The sequence below is a fragment of the Tursiops truncatus genome, chromosome 12 (assembly GCF_011762595.2).
Source record: "Tursiops truncatus isolate mTurTru1 chromosome 12, mTurTru1.mat.Y, whole genome shotgun sequence".
Lineage (NCBI taxonomy): Eukaryota > Metazoa > Chordata > Mammalia > Artiodactyla > Delphinidae > Tursiops > Tursiops truncatus.
The window spans coordinates 63,865,972-63,893,838 of NC_047045.1; the positions used below are offsets into that span (position 1 = coordinate 63,865,972).

At 43.5% G+C, this 27,867-nt stretch overlaps 1 long non-coding RNA gene across 3 annotated transcripts in view; it reads left to right on the top strand.

Moving 5' to 3' along the window:
* Positions 1 to 1,505: 1,505 nt before the first annotated feature.
* Positions 1,506 to 27,867, top strand: part of LOC141276031 (uncharacterized) — a 104,317-nt gene continuing 77,955 nt past the window's right edge. For 2 of the 3 annotated variants that reach the window (XR_012324878.1, XR_012324876.1), the window contains exons 1-2: positions 2,682 to 3,268; positions 9,469 to 9,534. This is a non-coding gene — a long non-coding RNA (uncharacterized lncRNA). Of the gene's footprint in view, positions 1,619 to 2,000; positions 2,158 to 2,681; positions 3,269 to 9,468; positions 9,535 to 27,867 lie in introns of those variants that run through there. The other variant, XR_012324877.1, reaches the window with a different exon arrangement.

Below are 27,867 nucleotides of genomic sequence, written 5' to 3' on the forward strand. Positions count from 1 at the left end.
AGAAAGGCCATGTTTGCCCTTCTTGCAGCAGGCTGGCTTATTCGGGTGGTTCTCGGACCTCTCTCTGGGTGCAGATGAGACGGATATGATGACATTTATAAGGCACTAGAAACCATTCATTAGAGTTAAGACCTCATATTAGAAATTTCCCTCACTTCTGTAATTTAGTCAGTGTCTAGATCTATTCCATTTATTGTCACGGAAACATTCCTTAGAAGTCTCTACTTAATTTTTTTTCCTGAACAGTACATTTTAATTCTTAAATTTATAATTTTCCATTCTCCCTAATCACAAGAAAGTTTTCAGATAAGAAAAACATGTTAAGAGGAATTCTTGTTAAGTTATTCAGGGTGGCGTTTGAGCAACAACGTTTTGAGAGAAATCAAGTTAGAGCATTTGAAAGTCTTCCTCGCAGCCCATCTCCCCAGAGAGCCCCAAGGTGTGTACGCTTAGCAGGACTGTTCAGCTGCCCCGGTCCCAGGAAGAAATCCTGATAGGACTCCCACCTCGGTCGCGGTTGAGAGCAGCCCTCAGCATCTTTATGCTTCCTTGGGCCGAGACCAATGATGCCTACTAGCTCTGAGTTTCTCTACAGCCCCTGCACCACTTTTTGAAGCAAGTGGCTCCCAGCTCTGCAAGGGTCCTCTCTGTCACTGGGATCTCCAGGTACCCATGACACCTTGCAAGTTTGCTGAATCAATGTCTTTCCAGCCAGACATGTACATCACAGAGTGGTGGTAGTTTCATTCGAGTTAACGCTGCAAAAGATGACTAAGGGGTCCTATGGGAGAGGAATGGATTGGGTATTTTGTGGTGTGTCTTTATGGTGCAGGAAAGTCAGTCTGTGTTGCGTTAATACTTCTACTGGGATAGGATGGTAGTGTGCTTAGAAGCAGAGATCCTGGAGATGGACCACTGGGGTTTCAATCCAGTTCAGCCATTTACTTACTGTATAATATTAGGAAAGCTACAAACCTCTCCCTATGGCTAGTGTCCTATCTATATCTGAGGTATGTACATACCATACATACTATATATATATATATATACATATATAAAATTTTAAAAGTCAGTGTGTGGGATAGGGAGGGTGGTAGGGAGATGCAAGAGGGAGGAGATAAGGGGATATATGTATCCTGATGTATGGCTGATTCACTTTGTTATAAAGCAGAAACTAACACACCATTGTAAAGCAATTAAAGTCCAATAAAGATGTTAAAAAATAAAAAAATTAAAATTAAAAAAAAGTCCTTGTGATGTGTGGCAGCTATAGTGAGGCTACCCTAGGATTGGGTGGGACTCGCTTTACTCAAATCAGATTCAGCCTGGGTAGTCAGATCTAGCAAATCACACAGCAATTATGCCTCCAAAAGAGGGCTTAACAACCTCAGGAGGTGGTAATTAAAGTCCCTGATTGCACAACGTTATTCAGAGGTTCCCCACCTCCTTTAAGGAATCAGCATGCCTCTGTCGACCCAGCCCTAGAGATTTGGCTAGATTTAAAAGAAATCAAGCAGTATGCAAAGAAACTCAGTAACAACTAAAACCGAAACCACGATTCTCCTCTCTCTTCTGTACTTCACTCGCGTCCCCCCGGAGGCAAGCCAAGCTGCACCACGTAAGGAGTCTAACCAAAGGCAGGACTAGAGCCAAAGGAGGGCCCCCAGATACCATTTGGTAGGAAGCTACAGGCCACGGGAAGAGCTTGCTTTTGACCGGCCGGTCTTAAGCGTGGCTGCACATTGGAAACACCTGGGAAGTTTTTTAAAAATACCAACGTGGTGCTGGTGAACCAGCTCTTAAGGGGAGGACGAGGGGGGCAGATCTGTGATTTGTAGTATTTGCCAATTGCTATGGTAGAAATACCACATGGTGGCCGATTTTAAGCCACCAAGCTGATGTCCCTGAACAGAGCTGGGGAGAGAGAAGCACAGGCAGGATGAGCCAGCCCCAGCGCCCCAGTGAGGTGACAGGGCCTCACTGGAGATTCTGTTTTTCAGTGGTCAGGGGTGAAGCCTGGGTGGGAGGGACGTTGCAAATCAACCCCAGGTGATTGTGATGTGCGGCCATGTTTGAGCGCCAGCGATCCCCATCCAGGTAGCTATCTCTCAGGCACTCCTGCCCTCGCAGTTCCATCATCTGCTCTACGACTGTCAGGTCAGTACATTCCTTTTAGAATGATGTTGCCATTTTTGGATAGTGTGTTTTGGGGAAGCTTTTCCTCCTGCTCTCCCATTCCAAGTTCCTCCCTGACGGGTGTCGGGGGTGGGCATTGTCTCTAAAAGTAGTTCATTTATTCAAAAACATGTACTAAGTAATGTGTTCAAGGCACATGCTTGGCCCTCAAGAAACAAGGTTGAAAAACACGCTTAACTTCAAGAGGCTTAGGGTCTGGAGGGGGAGGGAAAGGAGTCAGACAGCAGCATCAGGAAGGAGCGCAGAGAAGGGGGATGGGTGCAGACACTGATTATGGGCGAATCCAGCAAGCTTTCCCAAACCCCTTGCCGCACCAGTATAGTGACCAGAAAACTAGACACTCTTTTCCCCGGCCTCCCTGAAGCTATGAGTGGTAATGAGACAGTTCTACCCGTGAGAGATATAAGCCAAAATCAACTGGGAGCTTCCAAAAAGGCTTTTGCTTTTTCTGTTTAAAAAAAAAAAAAATATATATATATATATATATATGTATATGACTGGTACAGCCTGTCTTATTTCTATCTGGAGCCCAAGGCAGCTGCCAGAAGCTGCTACAATCATTTTGTAACCATGAAGTAAAAGCCAAGAGAATCATAGATAGACTAGCTCTAACCTCTACTGTTAAACAAATAAGAGAAGCTTCCTTTATCTGTATGTATGCTCGTAAGTCAGGTTTTCTCTGACTAGCAGCTGACTGCAGTCTGGACTGCAAATGCGTACAGGTTCACACCCGCTCTGGAAGATGGGGATGCTTCCTAGAATCCGTAACAATGGAGCTCAGTCTTAGAGGATGGGACCGCTTATTAACGCAGGAAGAATGAGGAGAAAGGGGTCCTAAGCAGAGCCGTGTGAGCTGATACCTCCAGGCACACAAGAGCCTATGGCACATTTCGGCAAACCACAAGTAGCAGAGGATGACAGGACGGCAAGGGCACATCTGAGGACTTGGAGGAGGTGAAGCTGGAGAGGCAAGAAAACGCCAGACCATGCGGCATCTCTCGTGGTAACTGCTGGAATGAAAAACTTATCCTAAAGACAAAGGTTGACTTTTGAAGAATGTTAGGCTGAGAAGGTACATGATCAAATTTGTGTTTTTATAAGATAATACTGCCCTTCAATGCAGGATATTACTTATAGGAATTTTTTATTCAACTCCTTAATTTATAACAGGGAAAAATCAGAAAAAAATCTAAACGTCACCAATAGGACATGGTAGAATAAATTATACCACCCTATGACAGTATCTTTGCAACCATATTTTTAGGGAATGTATTATTTACTAGTGACATTATAACTAAAGGAAAATGCACAATATATAACTATGTACCATGAAAATCTCAATTTTTCGGGAAAAAACATGGAGAAAAAGACTAGAAAAAGAAATAAAATAGTAATTACAGTTCTTGCCAGGTAGTAAAAATATCACAGACTTTTATTTTCTTCTTTTATAATTTTTCCAAATTTTCTAAATAAACATTTTTATAATCGGGGGGAAATACATTACCTAGAACATAAAAATGTCAGCTGGAGGAACCAGACTAGAAGCAGAAAAATCAGTTTGTTGGTATTTACAGTTCATTCAGTTCCTGAGTCTTTGTACATAGCAAGCCAGAGGTGGAAAACAGTATCCTTAGAAATTCTCTGGACCTTGATTCCCTCCCAATCGCCTCCTATGGTCCCCTTCAAGATTTCTTGAATCTCCAGAACCTCTTCCTGTCATCTGCACTCTCAATACTCCTCAGTGATTTTGGACTTTGCTATCTTCTGGAGTTCCAGTTTTTCCACAATACTGGGTGAGCCTCCATTCTCTTTGGGGATAAGAATTCTTATAGTTTTTTAATATCCCCAGGAAGAACAATGTGATCACACGTCTGTGTGGTTGCCTTAGAGTTTTTGCTCTGACCACGGCTTTTGCCAAATGCAACCCAGGACAGCCACGGTTCATACCATGAGACTCTTAACTTACCAGTGGATGGTAGTAATTGGACTATGGTGGACTAGCTTGGGCACCTACTCAAGGGCAGTTCATCAGTGGGCTGGCATTTTGAAACTAAGCCAATCAGGCTCCTCCCTTGGGGACTTGAATTGGGAAGGACAGAGAGTAGCAGGCAGTTGGCAGCAGGAGCTAAAGTTGATGGGACACATAGAGGAAGCCAGGAGGGAAGGCTGCAGTCATGTTAAATCATGGCCAACCAGTCATGAGATAGCAGAAACTATGAGCTGGCAGAGTCAATGATGTAGGGAAAAGGTATGCAGAGTAGAGGGGAAAAGTGAGTTGCAGTGAGAGGTGAACAGAGCTAAACCCTCAGAAAATAGCGTGGAAGAGAGTCAGAGCGAAGGTTCAGTCACTCCAGCTGTTGAGGCTCTTAAACGTTGCTGCCTTACCAGATGCTGGCTGATCTGGTGTTTCTTATTTTTTTACTTTGGTTCATCTCCCTAGGTTCCATGTGTTCCCTTACAATAATAAACCCACCCTACTGCCCCATCTTCCTTTATACTTAGACTTATGTTATGGAAGTCTCCATTTCTTAAAATCAGAAGGGCTAAATTTGAATTGTGATTGATCCATTTACTTATTTATTGAATTGTGTATCCACTTGTTAAATCTTTCATATATTCTACACAATATTTTAAATTGTGCCAGTATTCTATGCGCTAGGGACAAGAAGATATGTGATTCGATACTTGTCCTTAATGCTTATTCTGTATATGGCCCTCATGGTGGTGATAGATCATAAATTTGAGAGATATGGAGGATAGAAGGATATGATTGAATACAGGGTATGGATGAAGGAAAGTATAAGGGAAAGGCAGAAGAGATATTTTAAATTATGTTTCAGGTCTCTGCCTCGGTCATTGAGAGAATGACAGTGCTGTTCTCCAAAATAAGGAATTCTAGAATAATGAACATTGAGTTTAAGGACATCCAGGTCTGGTTATCTAATATGCAGCAGTGGAAAGAGATCACAACTTAAGCATAGAGTTGGATCTATGGCTTTTACAATGAAGAGAAGGCTGAGAACAGAACTCTGGGCAATACTTAAGGGGAGGCAGAGAATGAGGTTTCCAGGAAGGGGGCCACATATGAGTGATCCATTAGTAGGAGAACCAGGAGATGAATATGTCATGGATGCTAAAGAGTGGTAGATCATTTCAAGCAGGAGGACATAATCAACAGTGCAAATGCCACAGACACGTTGAGAAAGATACGGACTGAAAGATGCCCATTATGTTCGTAATATAGAAGTTCCTGGTGACCTAGATGAGAGGGCTTAGTGAGAAAACCGCTAAGAAACTAATGAGCTGAGGGTCAAACAGTAAGCATAAATTATGCATTCGGTTAGCTAGACTCTAACAGGGAAGAGAGAGGCAGAGGGACACCCCAAGAAGAAGATGTGAGGGGATGTAGAGTCAGGAATTAATGGAGCCCATTATGGAGTCCACCCATTGGTCTTTACCCTTTTTAACGTAAGGTGGGAAAGTTTAACTCTCTTGGGTTCCAGCTGAGTATCCACACAGATCTGCTCCTCTGTGTTCTGGGCGCCTCCCAATTCTTCCAAGTCCATTGAGAACGACCGCATGAGGCTGGATGCAGCCTCTTCTGCCCAGGCTCCTCTTCCTTCAAGACTAGAAGAGAACCACCTCCTCTTTCAACTTATACCCTACCTCTTAGGTCTTCCCAGCTGTTCCACATCTGACTATAGGGGTGTATATGCCATTCTCTTCTAAAGGACTGGAGAAGTGAAGTGGGGATTATATAGCGTAGGAGGAAACTGAAAGCTGTGCTCAAAAATGTGGTTTAGGAAGAAGGAAAGCAGGTGTGGCCAGGATTGGGTGTGGGCCTTCCAAGTCAGATCCCCTCTGGGGTTCCCCACGCCTGTTGGCATCTATTCACACGTCTCCCAAAACAAACATTAACTCTCAAAGGATAGACTTACAAAGGGGAATAAAATACATTGTTAACGCTTTCATAAGTTTCCAGAATCCTCTCTGCTTGGATTCAATAAGACACAATGTTATAATCCCTTAGTTACACTAGAGAAATTTTGAGATGAGATACTTAAAAAGAACTCAGACTTGGGTGGGATTCTCCTTAGCTTCTATATGGGGCAAGGGAAGGGAATTCTTAATGCCAAGCTTGGCTCCCCTGCTAGGAGGGACAGGAATGGATGATAAATGGAGTCTAGTTCCTGAGTAAGGAGAAGGGGTGGGACTCTGGGGGCATAGGAGAGCATAGTTCACCTTCTGGAAGAGAAAGTTGAAAGGATTGGGGGCAGGTGCAGATACATTTGTAGATGTGGTACAGGACAAAACAGAGTTCTCATTCATGGTTCTGTTTTCATAGTAAATTATAAGCAAAATCTGCTGGCACTAAGAGTTGAGGAGATAGGAACTACTGCTACTACTAATAGCAAATCCGTATATTGGGAACTGAAGCGGGGCCAGCTCCTTTATATTCACTTCCTTATTGAGCCCCCATCACAGCCTTCTGAAGTATGATTAACCCTTAAATATAAGTTTGCTAATAGAGGGCTTGTTTTGTGTCTTAGCTATTTCCCAGCATTGCTGAAAACTTGGGAAATGCAATATTCCACTGAATACCAATGAAAGTTACATGAAAAGGTGTACAAATAGACGTGCTATTCTACATCTGAAGTAATCTATCGATAGGCAAATTTTACTTCCCTGGTCATTTCCTAGCATTCCATAGAGACCCTGGCTTCTAGGATTACAATTATATTAATGTCCAAGAAGCCTTCATAAAAATGAATTTTAAGTGTAAGGATCTTTATAATTTAATCTTCTGGTTCCCGATCATGAGACCAGCTGGGGAGGAACTTGTCAGAGGCCTTCAGGAGTACTAAATTATTGAAATTTATCAGATATCAGGTGTTAGAGAAAGGGAAAAATGTAAAGTCACACCTTTTAGTGTCCTGTCTTTAGACTACCACATCAAAAGACTTGGAATTCTGTTCAACTGAACAGCAACGTATGAGCATTAGGCTTATCTTCAGGGCTTTCATATCAAGATGACTCAAATGAACTCAATGGCCGTAAGGAGTTTACAATCAGGCAGAGGAAGAAAAACATCACACAGATAATGGTTTCATAGACTTTATGGTGGATGCAGCCTCGGGATAGGCCTAAAAGAATGAGTAGGATTTCACAAGGTAAAGATAAGAAGGAAAGAACATCAGACCAAGTGCCCAACAAGATACAGATGTCAAAGATTCAGGGTATCTGAGGAAAGACTTAGTAATCCAGTTTGTATAGAGCAGTGGTTTTTGGAATGTGGTTCCTGGACCACCAACTTCAGCATCACTTGGGAACTTGTTAGAAAGACAGATTCTCAGGTCTCAATATAGAGTCACCATATGACCCGGCAATTCCTCACCTAGATCTATATTCCAAGATCATTGAAAACACAAAAATGTATACAGGAATGTTTATAGCAGCATTATTCATAATAGGCAAAAAGTGGAAACAACCTAACTTTCTATCAGTTGACTAATGGATAAATAAAATGTGCTATATCCATACAGTGGAATGTTATTCAGCCATAAAAAGAACTGAAATACTGGTCCATGTTACAACATGCATGAACCTTGAAAACATTGTGTTAAGTGAAAGAAGCCAGTCACAAAGGAGCACATATTATATGATTCCATTTATATGAAATGTCCAGAATAGGCAAATTTACAGAGACAGAAGGTAGGTTGGTGGTTTCTGGAGACTGGGGGAAAGGGGGGAATAATGAGTGGCTGCTAATGGGTTTCTTTTAGGGTAATGAAAATTTTCTAGAATTAGATAGTGTTAAAGGTTGCACAACCTTGTGAATATACTAAAAGCCACTGAATTGTGTACTTTTAAAGGGTGACTATTGTAATATGTGCATTATATCTCAAAGAAAAAAAGAAAAAACATGATCAGGTCTCACTCCAGTCCTATTGAATCATAAACCCTGGGATGGGACTCAGCACCCTGTGTTCTATCCGATGCACATGAGTGTGATTCTGATGCACACTCATGTTTGAGAACCACCTGGCTAGACCAGGGCAGCTCAGTCTGAGCTGGATATTATTCTCACCTGTGGAAATTAAAAAGGTATCCATTTCCTACACCCCAGGCTTAGAGATTCTGATTAACTGGCCAGGGAATCAGTGTTTTTTGAAAGCTACTCATGTGACTCTCCTGTGCATCACGGTTGAGAACCCCTGACCTGGGACCTAACTACTGCTAGGCTTAGGTGGATTAATGAGTGGTGATGTAGATGATACTAGAGAGAGGGGCTGGGGCCTCCCTGTAGATGGCCTTGAAAAACAACCTTGAGGGAAGCCGATTTTTAGATCTTCATGGGAAGGTTATCCTGGCAAAAGTGGGGGAGGAAGATTGGTATGTGTAGGCACTGAGGGTCATGAAGTCAGTTAGAAAACTTGGAAAGGCAAGAGGGATCAAGGGTCGAGTGCAGAACTGGGCTAGTAGAATTAAAGGAAGGAGTAAGTGAGAAAAACAAGACGACAGATAGACAGGATGTGAAATCTAATGAGATAGAGGGTGGGGAAGGAGGGGCAGGAGGTGAAGTCGTCCTCAGAGCTTTAAGTGTGGGTGACTGGATAAAGGTAATGTGTTAAAATACGTAAGGAAATCAGATGCTTCTGCTGCTGATCTTGATGTGGAGGAATGAAAAGTAGAGGACTGGGGGAAAGGTCAGAGAGCAAAGTTGTAGATAAAGATAAGGAGCAGATAGTCCATGATGCTCCTACTTCAAAAATAAAACGAGGGCTTCCCTGGTGGCGCAGTGGTTGAGAGTCCGCCTGCCGATGCAGGGTACATGGGTTCGTGCCCCGGTCCGGGAAGATCCCACATGCCGTGGAGCAGCTGGGCCTGTGAGCCATGGCCGCTGAGCCTGCGCATCCGGAGCCTGTGCTCCGCAGCGGGAGAGGCCACAACAGTGAGAGGCCCGCATACCGCAAAAAAAAAAAAAACAAGAGCTGCCACTATTCTAGGAGCAAATCGTTTTCAGTAACATCTTTCTAAAATTAGCATTGCAAGTATATTTAGTCAGTTATTGGACCTTTTATTCGTCTCCCATTGCTGCCATAACAAATTACCTCCAACTTAGTAGCTTAAAAGCAATGCAACTGTATTATCCTGCAGTTTTGTAGGTTAGATGTCTGACATGGGTCTCACTGGGCTAAAATTAAGGTGCTGGCAGGGCTACACTCCTACCTGTAAGGTCTGAGAGATAATCCATTTCCTTGTCTTTTCTAGCTTCTAGAGGCCGCCTGTATACCTGGGCTCGTGGGCCCCCTCCCTCCATTTTCAAGGCCAGCAATGGTGAGTCCAGTTTTTTCATATTGTGTCACTCTGACTTCCTCTTCTGCCTCCCTTTTCCACTTTTAAGGACCTTTGTGATTACGTTGGACCCACCCAGATAATCCACAATAATCTCCCCCATTATAAGGTCACTCAATTAGCAACCAAAATTCCAACTAAAACCTTCATTCTCATTTGCCATGTAATATAATATATCATCACAGGTTCTGGCAAGTAGGACATGGTCATCTTTGGGAACCATTATTCCATTTACCACAGAGCCATTTCATATTTTTAGACTCATCATGTTACAAATTCAACTTCTGACTTCAGAGTCTGTTCTAGAATTTTATAATGTACATAAAACCTTGTTCCTTTTTGCAGAGACTTTACTCTATGGTATTGGGACTAACTACCACAAGCCAGATAACAGTGGGGTATCCATATCTTATAGTTCAACCTAGACAGATAATGTTACCTTGAGTGTGAATATTTAAAAAAATCGCAAAGGATTCCTTTCTATTATTATAGAAGTCAAGAAGTTTCTTAATCACTTCCACCATTTTACTTCTATTTTGTCCTTTTTTATGAGACATGTATTCATTTGCTAGGGCTTCAGTAACAAAGTACCACAGACTAGGTGGCTTAAACAACAGAAATTTATTTTCTCACAGCTCTGGAGGCCAGATGTCTAAGATCAAGGTGTGGACAATAGTTGGTCTCTTCTGAGGCCATAGGGAAAGCTGTGTCCAAGTCTCTCTCCTTGGCTGGTAGATGTCTGTCTTATCTTTGTGGCTTCCCATCATCTTCCCTCTGTACATGTCTGTGTCTAAATTCCCTCTTATAAGGACACCAATCATTGGATTAGGGCCTCCCCAATGAACTCATTTTAGCTTAATTGCCTCATTAAAGACCCCCTCTTCAAATACAGTTACATTCTGAGGGACTGGGGGTTAGGACTTCAACATATGAATTTTTCAGGGAGACAATTCAGCCCATAACGTAATAGGATAAACCTATTACAAAGTGAATCTCGTGAGCCAGCTCTGCTGGTTGGTGGCTGTGTCAGAGCATCTTTTGGGAAGGATTCTGAAGACATATCTGGGCTCAGTTGCAAAGACCACTAGGATCAACTAGCAATGACTGTGGGGGACGCCAGCTGGTGGAGTGGCAAGTAGCATGCCGTGGATTTGCAAACCCTCTCATTGGCTCAGTTACCACACAAGGGATGAGAGATTCTTTTGCTAAGTACAGAGTAGACTATGATCCAGGAAGAATAATGTTGCATGCTGATGTACTGAGCCGTTGGTTACGTTATAAGCAAGAATTCATTGCCCCGCCTCCGCTAGAAGTTTTAAATATTATTATTTGTATACGGTCCCAGACTGACCAGTACCTAAGTGCTTAAATAATAATTAGAGAAACTGCCTGAGGAATCCAAATCATTAACCAGCCATTAAATATGTATAATAACTGAGTTACTTTGCTGCACACCTGAAAGTAACTATAAATCAACTCTACTCCAATAAAATTTTTTAAGAAACAAGCCATTAATATGAATTACCCATTTGTAAAGGATACCTTTTATTAAAAAACAGAATCATTAGAGAAGGTAGCCATTATATTATTTTGACAACTACATACAGATGAGTTCATTTAACAATAATACACTTGGACATCATCCACAAAAAGGATTGTTTAGAAAACTTTTGGGACCTGATATTGTTTTCCTTGAAAGAGACAAAACATCATTATTCAAGGATTAATATGGTTTTTATAAGATTAACTCTGTGAAAAAAATTGATGGGGCTATAGTCCCTAGAATGGTTCGGCATGTTTCTGTATTATCAAAACTCTGCCATTAAAAACCACAGCTTTGGGCTTCCCTGGTGGCACAGTGGTTGAGAGTCCGCCTGCCGATACAGGGGACGCGGGTTCGTGCCCCAGTCCGGGAGGATCCCACATGCTGCGGAGCGGCTGGGCCCGTGAGCCATGGCCGCTGAGCCTGCGCATCCAGAGCCTGTGCTCCGCAACGGAAGAGGCCACAACAGTGAGAGGCCCGCGTACCGAAAAAAAAAAAAAAAACAGCTTTGAACTGGCCATTTACAAGGCAGCCCTGTTTCTATCATTTCTGAGGGTGAGACTGTAGTTGAATTTAAGAAAATTTGGATTAGAGCCTTGCCCCAATTATCCCAGTCACGCATCTCTATTCTCATGCAGCCAGTGGGGCTGAAGATGTGGTGGACAAACAGGTAACGCTGATCCAAATGAGAGTGCTGAGGGAGAGTGGCTGAGACCCGGCGTTATTCAGTAACAGGAGTCAATTCTGTTGGGAGGACTGATGTTTCCAGACTTGGCATGAACGGATGCCCAGAGATTTTACAGGATAAACCAGAATGTGTGCTGGATGTACTCTGCACCTTGTTTATTTTTACCACAAAAGTTAGTCTTTCCTGAGAAGTATGGAGTGGGGCCAAGCTGGCTTCCTGCCACTCAGCTTAAGCTTGTGGGGACAGTGTCACGTGAGGCTGGCGCTCAAGAAAACCAGTGTGACGTGCCCAGGTCAACCAAGGTGACCTGACAACAGTAGAACCAGGACGTACTAGGGTTAGCAAGGGACAGACAGCACGAGTAGTCACTCCTCTCCGTTCTCAAATGAGGAGAAACCACCTGGTAGTTCTCATTATAATTTTAAGCTCACAAGTATTATATGAGTGTGAATCATTATAAAGAGAATATATCAATCATTTTTAAAATAGCAATACAAAATTATAAAAAATATTTAAGCTCACAAGTGTTATATAAGTATGACTCCTTATAAAAGGTGTGACTGTATCAATCATTTTAAAAATATCAATGCAAAATTATAAAAAATATATAAATATAAAAAATATTCTCTTAATGGGAACCCTCCTACACTGTTTGTGGGAATGTAAATTGGTGCAGCCACTATGGAAAACAGTATGGAAAAACTTAAAACTTAAAAAACTAAAGCTAGAGCTGCCATATGATCCAGCAATCCCACTCCTAGGCATATATCAGGAGAAAACTATAATTTGAAGAGATACCTGCACCCAGTGTTCATAGCAGCTCTATTTACAATAGCCAAGACATGGAAGCAACCTAAATGTCCATCAGTAGATGAATGGATAAAAAAGATGTGGTATATATACACAATGGAATATGACTCAGCCATAAAAAAAGAATGAAATAATACCATTTGCAACAACATGGATGGACCTAGAGATTATCATACTGAGTGAATTAAGTCAGAAAGAGAAAGATAAATACCGTCTGATATCACTTATATGTGGAATCTAAAATATGACACAAATGAACTTATTTATGAGACTCACAGACATAGAAAACAAACTTATGGTTACCAAAGGGGGAAGGGGGGAGGGGTAAACTAGGAGTTTGGGATTAGCAGATACTAACTACTATACATAAAACAGATACTAACAAGGTCCTACTGTATAGCACAGGAAAACTAAATTCAATATCCTGTAATAAACCATAATGGAAAAGGATATGAAAAAGAAAAAAAAATATTCTCTTAATGAACTTTCCTAATTCCATTCTCCTTTATAGATTTAACCATTGTTTTCAGTAGTGTGAATATTCTTCCAAATCTATATTTCTGTACAATTACAGCCAATCTATGTACATAGATACATATGGACAGGAAGATGTAGATATATCTGTATTTATATCTATATCTATCTATGTAACATTTTATCTATTATTCAGCAACTTACCTATTTTTCACTTAGCATTTTGACTTGGGGATTTGCCATAGATGTACCTCTTCTTTTAAACTGCTACGTAGTATACTAATACAAGATTTTACTTAATCATTTTGCCATTGCCTGCCATATAGACAGTTCCCAATTCTCTGAAACAGAAAGTACTGCTGTGAGTAAACTTGCCTTCCTATGTCTTATTATGGCAAGCGAGAGCTTTCTCTGTGGTAGAATCAAGAAAGAGCAAATGTTGGGAAAAGTATATTCGCTTTTGATTTTAATGAATACTGACAAACTGGCCCCTAAAATACCTTTTCTATTACATTCCCACTAGCAGTATATGAGAGAGCCTCTTGCCCACACACTTGCCCAAAATTTCGTATTTGCAGTCTGTTTAATATTTTTTATTTATGGCCCAAAATGTTATATCACTGTTGTTTCATTTGTATTTCTCTCCCCTAGTGTTTATATACATGCTAATATAAAACAGAAACATACCGTGTGTGTGTGTGTGTGTGTGTGTGAGAGAGAGAGAGAGAGAGAGAGAGAGAGAGAGAGAGAGAAAGAAATACAGAGAGAGAGCACAGAACACCTGAGGTTTGGAGGCCAGGTCTGGAAGTGGTACCTCACCTTTTTCATCTACATCTCCTTGGCCAGAATTCTGTTGCAAAGCCCCATTAACGATAAGGGGCTGGGAAAGATAGGCTTTCCGTGTGTTTAGAAACATGAATATTGGTGAGCAACAACTTTCTATGCCACAAGGTCACAGTCAAGACACATAAAAAACTCCTCAACCTTTCCCAGACTGCTGCGCAGAACTAAAAGCACAGAAAAAAAGAGATGCATAGAGGTTCGGTTTAGTTGACTACCAGCACCCTGTAATTTTAGATGTCAGAAAAAAAAGAAATACAGGGATATTGAGGATAAAAAGCTAGTTCATAGTAGAGTTGCAACAGTAACCCAAGTCTCTTGATTCCTAGTTCAGTGTTCTTTCCAAAACTATGTCTACACAAAAATTACAGTACTGGGCACATGGTATAGAGATTTGATTTAACATGGTGTAACTCTGGAAGGCAAAATGAGAGTCAAGTGGTTAAAGTGAAAGAGAAGTGGTTTGTGCTCCATCAATAATATATAGTTGGTACAAGAGGGAATGGGCTGCCTAGTAAAATAATGCATTTACCATTAATGGAGTATTAAGTGAAAGCTCCACGGCTAATCCTTGGGATGCTGCTGAAGTAAAGATTTATATCAGGTAAACTCAGGGGTTCTTTTCAACTGTAAAAACTATAATGAAAATATTGTCTATTTTCATTTTTCTTTTGAGGTCTGAATATAAATACTTTATGGTTATCTTTATAGGAAAATGTTCAACCTAACATATTAAAAAAAAACACTTTCAGAAACCAAAAAAAGTCTTGAAATGTTTAAATGCCGTAAAAGAACATTAAGTAAGGAGCAAGAAGTATCTCAAATTTTGAACATGTTTTGTCAATAAAATGGGGGAAGCAATATTGTCTTCTTCACACGGTTGATATGAGAGAGAGGGAAAAGCATTTATACAAGTGTTTTATAAATTAAAAAACATACAAATATTACTTATCTATTATATTATTGTAACTTCTGAATTATTACAATTTTATACAGTTTTTACTGAAATGGCATGAAACAATTTTTTTGATAGACAACTATAATCTGTTTATTGCCTTTCTATTTATTGTTATGGAAACAAATAACAGCAAAGCTAGGGCCATATGTGATAGCTTGACCCTTGAGAGTGAGTAGAAGAAAGTTTTTATTAGAAAACATGATTGAATTGTATGCTTGGAAATAATAAAACAGAAAAAAGCTATCTTACAACTACTCACATTATTTATTAAAACCTACAAAGCCAAATTTCAGGAATGTGACCTCTTGAAAGCTAGTGGATGAAGAAGCATAGTAATGTACTGAACACCCACATTGTGTCAGTTACTGGACTAGGTGTTAGGGGCATAAAGATATGGGAGGCAGTCCTTGAACAGGAGAGAGACACACAATCTTAATCTAATATGCTGGCCCAGCTTGTGTGTGGGTGTAACAATCCCATTCCTGCTCCCTCATATGCTCTCCCTGTATCCCAGGATCTGGAACCCTAAAAACTACATCTGTAGTTTCTCTTGTCAGCAAGGTTCCATTTTGGTTCTGAGAGGCACCACATGAGATCTGGGAGGCATGAGAGAAAGAGAGGCCATTATTGCTCCAGCAGCAGTGGTCAGGCATGTCTTGGACAGAGGACAGATATAAAGTTTTGCAGCTTCTCCAAAAATCTTCCTGCAAATCACCCACTTTGGTGTTGCTGGTACCTGAGATAATCTGTGGGGATTGCCCACAGTTACTGGAATTCCCGATTTCCTGAAAGCTAGCAGTGGCTAGGCTCTTCCAATCCATCACATTGTTTTCTTGGAAGTGAATTTCCTGTATTGTATCCCCTCCTACCTGAAATACCTTGAGTGGTTTTCGTTTTCTTGACTGATCTATGTTGTAGATGATAACCTATAGAAGTATATACAGGTGCTAAGGGATTATAGCTTTTGGTTGGCAAAAATGGCTTAAGGTAAGGATACACATGAATGCCTGGATAATGGAAAAATTGCTTGACTTGAAGGTGTCAGGAGCTCAGCTGAGCTGGGAGAGAGAGCTGGGCTACCAGGTATGGGAGTAGCCAGCTGAAGGAAGAAGCCACAAAGAATGAAGAGAGGCATGAAAGGGTTAAACCTTTAATCACTTACTGTGACAGTGTTAAGAAAAGGCTAAAACTGGAGCAAGTGCTGACTCCGCCTGTCCCCATTTTTTCCCATGGAATAGTGTGCTGGTTAAGGACGAGGGGGTTAAGCACAGACGTGGGGGGCCTCTCTCTGTTGAAGGAACTCAGAGAAAAAGGCTCTAGCAGTTTAATGGGCTCTGGGGTCAGGGGAAGGTCAAGGGGATAGGTAGAGGGCTAGGAGCAGAAAAGTAATAGGTACTGAGAGTTGGGAAAAAAGCACCTTCAGGGTTTCCCCTTTCTTCCCCCATAAGAACATTTCAGCAGAGGCACCTGAAAAGGACCAAGGTCTCAGATAGAGAGCCCAGCACCTGGGCTAAGAATGCAAATATATAAAGAGCATGACAGCCAGAGGGGCCTCTGTCCTTGACTGCAACTTCTTTCAAAATCTGCTGTGCACCAAGTCTGGTGTAGGGAGGGCAGTTTTCCTGGTGAGACCTGCTGGGAGAAGCCTTTTGTAACTACATTTGTAGTTGGTCAGGCCTGAAAAATTACACATAGTTTTTTGTTTTTTTTTTTAATGTCATTAACTTTTTTTTTTTTTAAGATGTTGGAGGTAGGAGTTTATTTATTTATTTATTTTTGCTGTGTTGGGTCTTCGTTTCTGTGCGAGGGCTTTCTCTAGTTGTGGCAAGTGGGGGCCACTCTTCATCACAGTGTGTGCGGGCCTCTCACTATCGCGGCCTCTCCTGTTGCGGAGCACAGGCTCCAGACACGCAGGCTCAGTAGTTGTGGCTCACGGGCCTAGTTGCTCCGCGGCATGTGGGATCCTCCCAGACCAGGGCACGAACCCGTGTCCCCTGCATTAGCAGGCAGATTCTCAACCACTGCACCACCAGGGAAGCCCATTACACATAGTTTTTAATCAGCAACTGGACTCCTCTGAAGGGCCTCAGAAGGTGCAAGATTGGAAGTTTAGCAAAAAGGTATACAGGTGGACTGATGTGAACGGACACAAACCACAAGGTTTTCTACATCTCATGTAAATGCCCAATAGAGAACATCCACTGCGGAGTGGCACTTAACCACCAAGAGGAGGAGAGGACTTGTTCTGTGGATGTCATCCAGCCTGTCTCCTAGGCCACCTTTGTTTTTGCAGAATGGGCCCATGAATGGCGCCTCTGCATTGGCCCAACACTTGTGCTTCTTCACACAAAGCTTGACCTAGCTGCTGCTACTGGTGAATCCCTAACCTTCTGGCAGCAGTAATGGACACTGAACCCTCAATGTAGAGCCATTCCTCAAGGAAGCCATAAAGCCACTTGGTGGCAAGTTGATAACACTAGTCCCTCTACCAGAGAGGAGACAAGGAGTTGTCCTTGTTCAGAGAGGGAATCTGCCGTAGGCCCGTAAGCATCCATGCCCATTCTTTCTGAGTCTGCTAAGAATACAAAGCCCTCATAGGTCTTACCCAGACCATGTCTCAGGGTTTTGTTTGCAGCAGTCTATCATGAGGGATGAGGTAAGGTCTCCCCTCAGGACAAAGAGAAGGCTGGTTTATTGCTTGCTGTAGAACAACAGATTCCCTAAGCTGAGTATTCCTCATTTGTGGTACAAATCTACCTGGGCCTTCTGTCACTCTTCTGTGAGACTTGGACACGGGAGGAAATGCTGTACATCATGCTGCTTAGTAAGAGTAAAAAGTCTTTGTCTCTGATCTAAGAGTCTTGTGTCTTCTGCCAACATCCATAAAATAGTAGCAGATTAACTTATTAACTTAAAAGTAAGGTAAAATAAATCCCATACCTCACAGTTCCTAGCAGAATTGATACCAAGTCCAGATAAGCATTTGCCTTCTCTGCTTTCAGTATGTCCACAGTACCATGAACCAAGAGTTTATAGAATACTTGAATTATCAACTTGGTATCCTATAGAACATTGCCTTAGATCGAGGAACTTTTTTTTTTTTTCTTTCTGCTGTATGCGGACCTCTTACTGTTGTGGCCTCTCCCGTTGTGGAGCACAGGCTCCGGACGCGCAGGCTCAGTGGCCATGGCTCACGGCCCAGCCGCTCCGCGGCATGTGGGATCTTCCCGGACCGGGGCACGAACCTGTGTCCCCTGCATCGGCAGGCAGACTCTCAACCACTGCGCCACCAGGGAAGCCCCTCCGAGGAACTTTTTTAACAGTGAGGGAGGTACAAAATATGGTACATGAACACAGTACCCACTGTTCTTATCGTGTGCCCCATCATTCAGATTGTATTTTAAAAAATGGCAGTCTGTTAAAGATTCAGATAAGAAGTCAGCTGAGGGGCAAAACCCTGTGGTTTAGCGGTAATTTCTGCTAGCATGTGATAGACACATTCAACCAAAGATTGATACAGAGTGCATCCCCAACAGCTATAAGACATTGGTCCTGAAACCCAGTAGTACAAATAAAATTGGGCCTTCTTGCCACCTCTCCCAGTATCCCACTTATAGAATCTACGCTTCCCTTCCTTGAAGCCTTTGACTCTGCTAGGTTAAAAATCTTAGTTCTTTGGGAGAAATCATCAGCCAAAGGATACAGTAAAGGTTCCATTGAACTTGGAATTGTAACTACCACCAGATCACCATCTAGCAGTGGACCAGCAACCACATAAAGGAATTATACTACCACGGAAGTAACTGATAAGGATTAACGTGAAGTTCTAGGATCTTTTCTACACAATGGGTCAGAGAAGAGTATGTTTAGAATCTAAGAGATATACTGGGGCTCTCTTGGTGACTCCATGCCCAGTGAGAAGGATAAATGGGCAATTGCAGGTATTATACCCCCAAATAAAAGCAAGGTAACATCACTTGACAATAAGAACCTGGGTCAACCATCAGTCAAATCACTGAGGCCAATTCAGTGACGGTTGAGTAAAAGGGAATTCTAGAAGGGATGGTGAAGCAACAAGATAATGAAAATCACTTATGCCCATTGGATTAGCTACAGCTTTAGGAACTATAATTTGTTTCTAATCTCTTGCTTTCAATCTTTTCAGACATATAACTGGCTACTACCTTGAAACAGACTCTGTGACCAGTTGAACATACACTTTCTCTCCTGAGGAATAAGTGAGAAAATCTTGTTCTCACAAAAATGGAGTCTCCACATTTTAGTTATGGGTGCTAGACACTTAGAGAGCACAACTGAATTTGAGTGGTGCAACGTGTAAACCGCTCAGGTGCCACATCAGCCTCCCCTGTCTCCGAGGTCTTTGGGCAGAGTTTCCACATCTCCACATACGCCCTGAACTTCAAGCAGCCACTACCCAATAGCAGTTGTCTCACGCCAGTGCCACATACTCTTTACCTCCTCCCCTGGCTTTCCTATTGACGCTAAGGAATCAGGCCCCAAGAGAACTTGTCGGGGTTCATGCAATCACCACCCAGAAATTCAGAATTCATGTCCCATGGGACCAATATGTAGCCAATGGGAAAGGGAGCTGAGCGAATAAATGTTTCTCAGTCCATCTCCCACTACTCCCAACCCAACAGTCCATACTGACAATGCCACTCACTCAAGGGGAAATCCCAGATCACCTCCCCCCAAACTCTTCACCACCCAACACAGCCTCAGTAGTTTATCTCTGTCTTTGAGCCCCAAGTAATTATGGAAATTACATCAGAACACAAAGGTACTTAACAGACTCCAATATTCCCCACACACTAAAGCCGCCCAGGCAAAGCAGGCTCAAGCAAAAGACCTGAGTGTTCAAGTCCTTTCCAGTCGCAGGGAGTGTCCAATAGGCTCTCCCCAAGAAAGGCAATGTGAGTCTTCTGTGAGTCTCCCGCAGGATGGGTAGCAAAGTTTATTCGGATTCTTCCTCCTCTGGCTTTGCTTGATCTTATTTTGGGTTTTCTCATGGTACACTGGGTGCTGATGGTTAGAGAGGGATCCACAGCCAGTGCCCCAGGCTCCCTGAGCCACCAGACAGGTAAAGCCTGTACCCTGGTGAGAGGTGCTTCACAGCATTGGGGCGAGTGACCCAATCCCATCCAGCGGGTCCCGCCCATCAAATGATGCCACAGGTCCCACTCCCTAGGGGCCGTTCCTTGTTTCACCTGGAATGAGTGCCAGGCACTTCTCCTCGTGATTTATCTCACGTGGACCAGCCAATGCAGTTCTGGACTCCACTTTTCTCATCAGCCTTCCTCCCTACATGAGCCCTAGAGGAGCCCCTCACCCCACCTTTTTTTTCCTCCAGAATGAAAAACACTAAAAAATGCAGATAAGTGAAAATAAGGCTTTGGAGAGATGAGAGATGTGATCATAACTTAATTATCATTTTTATTTTTAACAAAGTACTCAAGGCATCCGAAGGCCTTGCCGAGGTTGTCAGTGACCAGCTCACAGCCCAGGGCTCGATAGAAATATGAACTGTAAGACTTGCTCCTCAGAGGTCTAGTTGGCAACTGCATCTATAACGGGGATTCACAGGCTGGGGAAATTGCAGAGAATGGCAGAGTTTTATTTTGTCATGTATAGGCATTACAAGCAAACAAAAGACCCTGCCATTTATTCTCACCGTTGTATCTTAAATGAAAGGAAATTTTAACATCTAAAGATGGGAAGAACGTGATTCAAATAAGGGAGAGCCTTTGACTAAATTAACATCAAGAAAAAAAAATACTGCCTTGTTCTTTTCCTCATTTCGCTCCAGATAAATGTCAGTTGGTCAGAATAGACCTGCAGGAGTCCATGTTCAGACCTTGGGAACCACTCCTCTGTAGCATAACTCAACCAAGAATTTGCACAGAGCTTCCTGTGCAGCGGTAGGAACCCCTACAGTGGGTACAAGGATATTACTAGCTTCTCGGTGACCTGTGCTGAAGGCCTGCCCCAGCGCTCTGACCATGAGCAATGAGATGCTGTCTTTCAGTTAGGATGGAGACTGCAGCCATATGGAATCTGAACGCAGCTGTGCTGTGTAAAGTATGCCGGCAGCTTGGGATACAGATCGTCTTCTGTTGCTAGGCCAAGTGAAATGGATTCTTTTTTATTCTCCCTTAAGCAATCCCTATTTTAAATCTGTTATTGAAAATCTATAGGACAATGTTGCAAGAAGAAAAATATAATGAAGTATTACCTTATGGCAATGTGTTTTTAACAACATAGACTATCAAATTACTAAGAGACTTCAATATCACAGGCAACTCTTAAAATTGGAAGATCCCCTAAAAGTCATCAAGCACAACTCACTGCAGTTCAGGAAACCCTGCCCCACATTGCAGCCCTCACTCCGTGCCACACGGCTTACCTGGCCCCCAGGGCTGCTCTCTGCTTGTGTCCGGCTCTCCCAAATCTTTAATTCTAGCCATTGCCCCTTGCCAGAATTTGAAGTCTCACATGAGAAAAGTATTATCATTTTTGTTTCCACTCAGATTGGAGAAAAAACAGACCTCACCCTTATACCCTCCAACCAAATCCTATTCCCCCAAATCTTTTCCCTCCAACTTGAGTTGCAAAATGAAATCTCACATGTGTACCTGGATGACAATAGATGCAGGATAAGGAGAGGGACTGGAGAGGGACGAAGGGCCCTTGCTCAGCCACCCAAATTGCCTGTTGCCTATGGGATCTTATATATTTTCTTTCCATAGAAAATCTCCAGGAGCTACTTCCATGGGAAAATTAATTTCAGAAGTACAAGAAAAAAGGAAAAAAGCAATGAAGAGCCATGTCAGGTTTTGGCTGGGTGTTTGGAAGGCTCAGGCCAGCCTGGCTGGGACTATGTGAGATGATGTATCAAATATGACGGAAAGGGGCTGTGCAGGGGAAGCAGGGCAGAGCTGGGCTGCAAGGCGGTGGTCACTACAGTACATCTGTCAGATGAACAACTGACTGATCATGCCCTCAGGCAGAGTTATCTGGAAACCTTTTACTTTGTAAAATTTCTGCAATCATTAGCAAGTAGTATTCTTATTCTAGAGGACAATTCTGAGACCATTTTTCTATTCTTTCTATATTATCACCAAGTGGTGATTTTCTCAGCTGAACGGTTCATTTCCGTTGAGTTTATTGGCTCCTTTTTGTACCTGGTTGTTTTGCAATCTAGTCACTCACCAATATACAATCCAGGAGTCTGAAAAAATGGATTTTGAAAGTAGCTCTTCCTGTAAGTTTCATATTGAAGGAGGAAAAACTGAGCTGGAAAGTGTTGCCTAGAACCCAACTCTGTACTTGGTCTGATATTTGTGAAATAATTAGAACGTGACCCTTGCTTATGGTGAACTCGTTTTGAATTCCTAAGTGATGTAGACATACTGTGAAGCAAGATTGGGCAGGTTCCTACAGACCATTTACCATTAGGAACAGAACGTTCCCAGGAGAAGGTGGATGCCCTTGAGAAACATAGCTACGAGCAGCGCTGTTTTGAGAAAGTGGGAAAAAAAGTCTCTCTACAAACTGTCTAAAATGTCCCATTCCCTAAGCTCTCTAGGCTTTGGGCTGTGCTAATACCAGAGAACAGAGAAGCTAAGCCAGCACATTCTATGAGAAAGGGCGAAAAAATAGGCTTGATTCTCTGTCAAGTGTAGCAAGGGCTGGAGAAAGGCTTTGTAAAGCCCTGACAGGAAGCCCCATTCAGGTGACTTGAAGAAGAACAATTCCCAGGATAGAAACTTGTCATGTATTTATGAGCCACTGATTTGAGTCACCTGGAGCAACCCACCTCCTCAGGGTTTCTTCACATTTCTCAGCTGTCCGACTCAGAGTGAACTAAACTGAAAGATAACTGAGTGTAGTTTTCAAGAGGAAAGAAGTTTCAGTATGAAATTGTTCCTCTGAGGCATCTGTGGCTGGGACCCTGTCGGGGCAGAGGGCCTCTGCCAGACAGCAGGCCACGCCCGGCTTCCCAGCAGGCCCTGCCTCTAAGACACGTATCATTTCAAAACTCTCCGCTACCTCTTCCTCAGTGTACCTTTTCAGTGTGGCTGCTTCTTTTGTTTCGCTTGTTCTTTTCTTGCCCATAACGTTAGAACCATATATTTTTTAAAAAACACCCTATGGTAATGGTTTATGATGGATCCCCTTAAAAAGTCTGAGCTCGAGAAAGAACCAGAAGCATCAGGAACAGGGTAAAGAACTGTGCTGTCAAGGGCTGCACTAGAGCAAAGTCCAGCTGAGTTGGAAAATCATTTTACAAACTTGTAAGAATGGAGTCCCTCAAGCCTTGCACGCCTACGTCTTTCAAAAGGCAATTTACAAAGAAACGAGATTTGAATTTAAAAACAAAAATTTTAAAGGACAAGGTGTGCCCTCAAAATCAATATCCCAACATATATTCTAGATTTAATTCTGACTCCAAAATAATTCAGTCATGTGGCAGTCACCTTGCGAGAAGAGATACCATTCCAAAGCTGCACACTGAACGAGGCATTTACACAAAAGGGCCAGTGAATATCCTTGCTGACGTGCTGGGGGATGCAGGGCACCATGGGCCTTTCAATTCCTCTCAGAGCCAGCACTCAGCCCTGCCTGAGCCACAGCTCTCAGGGATGACCACTCTCTGCCAGTGTTTTTGAGAACTTCAAAACTAGCTGTTTGGCTTCCCTGGTGGTGCAGTGGTTGCGAGTCCGCCTGCCAATGCAGGGGACGCGGGTTCGTGCCCCGGTCTGGGAAGATCCCACATGCCGCGGAGCGGCTGGGACCGTGAGCCATGGCCGCTGAGCCTGCACGTCCGGAGCCTGTGCTCCGCAATGGGAGAGGCTACAACAGTGAGAGGCCCGCATACCGCAAAAAAACAAAAAAAAAACAAAAAAACTAGCTGTTAGGTCCCCCGAGCTAGATCAAACCAATTCAGAACACACCCAGATGAGCTGACTCCAGCTTAGACAGTATTGTAACATGGAGGAGAAACAACATAAAGGAAAAAAATGTGCCACTGTTTGTACCTGACTCTGCCCAAGTGCGGTGAGCCCAGTTTCTGTCTCAGAAAGAGCTGGATGCTACTCTTGGCGTGGCTTCCATCTGTAAGTATGGTCTGAGACCCGTAAAAATGCAAAGGAGTGAACAGCTGCCTCTTCCTCTTTCTACTCCCCCATCCACAAACCACCCTTCTGTCCTGAGTGAACCCGAGTCAGCTTCTAGGGTTGCCCATTTGTGTGATAAGAGTGTAGAAGCCATGAGCCATCAGCACAGGCCAGGAGAGGTGCTCAGATTCTGGGTACCAAAGAAGCTTCACTGACAATGGAGACTAGAGTCACGTGGGCCCTGAGGCTGTGACGAGCAGCCTCATCCACTGTGGAACTGTCAGCAGTGGCTCTTGACCAGGGATGATTTTACCCCCAGGGGACACGTGGCAAAGTCTGGAGACGTTTTTGGTTGTCACAGCTGGAAGGATGCTCCTGGAATCTAGCAGGTAGAGGCCAGGGATGCTGTTAAACATCCTACAACACACAGGACAGCCTCCCCTCAACAAAGAGTCATCTGGCACAAAATGTCAATAGTGCCAAGGTTGAGAAGCCCTGATCTAGATAGAGTATGTCACCAATCCTACACTGAGGGAAAGCAGGGAGAGGAGATCCACAAAGTGCTCACTGGCTCTTAAGAAAGCACAGCGTTGGGGCTCCCCTGGCAGTCCAGTGCTTAAGACTCTGCACTTCCACTGCAGGGAGCGCAGGTTCGATCCCTGGTCGGGGAGCTAAGATGCTGCATTCCACGTGGCATGGCCAGAAAATAAAAGAGAAAGCAGAGCATTGTCCTGGGTTTCCTCCGAGGAGGTTTGTGAGGAGTAACAGTGCTTCCCAGCAGGACGGAAGCAGTGGTGGCGGGTCAGGTCTGTCCTGGCTGAGGCCCTTGGATTGGCCTTAGTATTTGCTACCTCAATCCTTGTAAATGATTTTACAGAAAAAAAAAAAAAAAAACATGAAAAGGAATTCTTGCAGCTCCCCTAGGGAGCAGTTCTGAAAATCCCACTTTTTGTTTCAGAGTCAACAGAAAAAGATGACATCATAGGGCAGGGGTTTTTGTCTGTTTATTGACTGATACACCCCAAAACCTTAGAGCAATATTTGGCACATGGAAGGCACTCAGAATACATTAATTGAGTGAATAACACCCTCAGATCAGCCTAGGATCCTTCTCAGGCTCCCTCCTTATTGGAGAAATAATAACTGACATTTATTAGTTGTTTATTAAGTACCAAGAACTGTTCTAAATGCTTATAATATCCACATTAATTAATCCTCAACCACATTGTGAAGTGGGCGCTATTATTATCCCCATTTTACAGAGGAGGACAACGAGACAAAGAAAAGTTGAGTAACTTGTCCAAGGTCACCCAGCTAGTCGAGCCAGTATTCAAACCCACGCTGTCCTGCCTCAGAGCCTGGTAGCTTACAGGTGGGCGGGGCCTATTTCCCCAGGGAAGACCATATGCCGGGGTCCAACGCTGCTGCGTCTCACTCAGCACCAGTGAGAAATAAAACTAAAAGCAGAAAATAAGAATAGTACCTCCTGGCCTAGAATTAAGCCCTGAAATTATGATAAAGATGCAGGTCCAGAAAAGGAAAGAGTTGAAACATCCCCAAGTTCTGGAAGACCTAGAGGAGTCTTTGATGCTGCAAGGTGACAGATGAGTAGGTTAGGATCAGACAGCAGTGCTTTGCCCGGCTCCCTACCCAGCTTCTGCACCTTCATCCTTAACTGTCAGCAGAGTCTCCTCCGGCTCAGTGCCCACCGCCTGTATCCAGCTATGCATCTGAACCTCATCAGACAGAACTGGAGGGGCCCTGCCCCAAGCCACTCAGCCACTTAGATGTCAGCCTTAATGTCAGCTTTCTCCTGACTCTGTGCTCCAAGTAACCCCAAGCTACCTCCCAGTTCCTCTGAGCTAATAACCTTCTTAGCTTCTGCCTGTCCCTTCTCTCCCTCCCAGGATGAGAGCTTTGATCTTGAAGCCCCTTTTGCAGTTACATCCTGTTGGCTTCTGTCAGACCATCAACCTGACCACATCTCCACAGATTGTCTTCGTTCAACTACTATATCCCCACGCTCTGCTCCCCTCCCAGAGCTCTGAGCTGCCTGGCTAGACCTCCCTGACGCCATCACCTGCCTGGACTGCCACTTGGCATTAGTTCCATCCTTTTCACATACCATGCTCCACCTGCCGGGACTCCCCACTGCTTGCAGCTGTGTTTGTTCCCAGCCTCTGCCCTGAACCCCTGGGATGGATATGCCCAGTCCCCAGACAGGTGGAACAACTACCTCCTGAGAGCTGACACCTCAGCTGTGATGATGCTTAGAATGAAAGCTTGACCCTATGCTGAGATCAGCACAACAGCACCTTTGTCTTCCACCCCACATAGAGCTGTGTCACATCCTCTATGCAGGCTTTCCTAAATTCCCCAGGCCAAGTTGGCCATCTTCCTTGGTAAACTTGGAGTTCCCTGGATAGGTCTCTATGAAGACACCTGTCACTATAATAATATTTAATTTGTAATATATGTAACAGGGTAGAGAATATTCTCTTCCTTTGTAGCAGGCATGAGATTTCTCTTAGGGCCGGAAGCATTTTTGTTGGGAAAATTTTCTTAAGATTGCTTGGCTTTAGTGAGTTCCTGCAAGAAATATCATCTGGTGCTTAGACCTCAGAGAAAAGGTCAAGATCACACCAGACAAGGAGAGCCATCTATTTGATCCTCAGAGCAAGGGGAGAGAATAAAGGAAGGAGAAATATATGGGCAGGGAAAGGAAGTGTCCTAGATCACACTCTAGGATGAGATCCTTTCCCCTGGAAAAGCCAACCAGCCTTACAATAAATAAGTTGTTGTTAGAAAGCAGAAATGAGTTGGGATTTGGCATCCAGGTTTATTTGAAAGGAATCAGAAGCAACATGTGTAGACACAGAGACAGAAGAATTGTGGGATTGCAAACCCTTTGGAATTAATTGTATATATAGATATATCCTTTTATGTTTTTATATGTCGGTATAGATAGATAGATAGATAGATAGATAAATAGATAGATAGATATAGTTATCTCTTGGCAAGGCTTAGAACTTCCCAGCCATAAAGTGGAGGTCCAGCCATGCCCATCGAGATGTCAGAGATGTGTGGAGGGTAGGAGGGTGGGCAGCTGACATCTGAGTAGCATGAGCCTCCGCTATTTAGCATAGACTCCTTGACAACAAAGACCACATTTTTTTTTTTTTTTTTTTTTTTTTTTTTTGCGGTACGCGGGCCTCTAACTGTTGTGGCCTCTCCCGTTGTGGAGCACAGGCTCTGGACGCGCAGGCTCAGCGGCCATGGCTCACGGGCCCAGCCGCTCCGCGGCATGTGGGACCAGGGCACAAACCCGTGTCCCCTGCATCGGCAGGCGGACTCTCAACCACTGCGCCACCAGGGAAGCCCAAAGACCACATTTTATTCATCTTTGTTCAGCTTTTCTTTGACACAGTACCTGCCTGGCACACAGATAGTGCTCAGCAAACGTATGGTGAATTGGTAAATGACTGCAGCTATCCTGAGAACAGCTCTACCTTGCTAGGTTTATGCAAGATATCCTTGTATAAACCAGTCTCCCTAAGAAATTGGAAACTATCATCTGAAAAATCTTCACACCTTGTGAGAAGTCATCTCAGGAGAGTTACCAAGCCAGGGAATTATGTGTTGCTGCCTTGCTTGTTAGGGCAGAGGGCATGGAGCCCTGGGCAGAGGGGCTGCCATCCTCCCGGGCCTCCAGGGAGTGCGGAGGCCAGCGTTCCTGAGTCAGCTCATGGGAGGGGCTCAGGTAGAGGGCCCCAGGTGGAGGTGGGAACGCTGTCAAAACCTGGGTGAGGTAGGGAGGGGAGAAGCAATTTCAGCTTCTGTGTGCATGCTGGTTTAGTTCTCACAA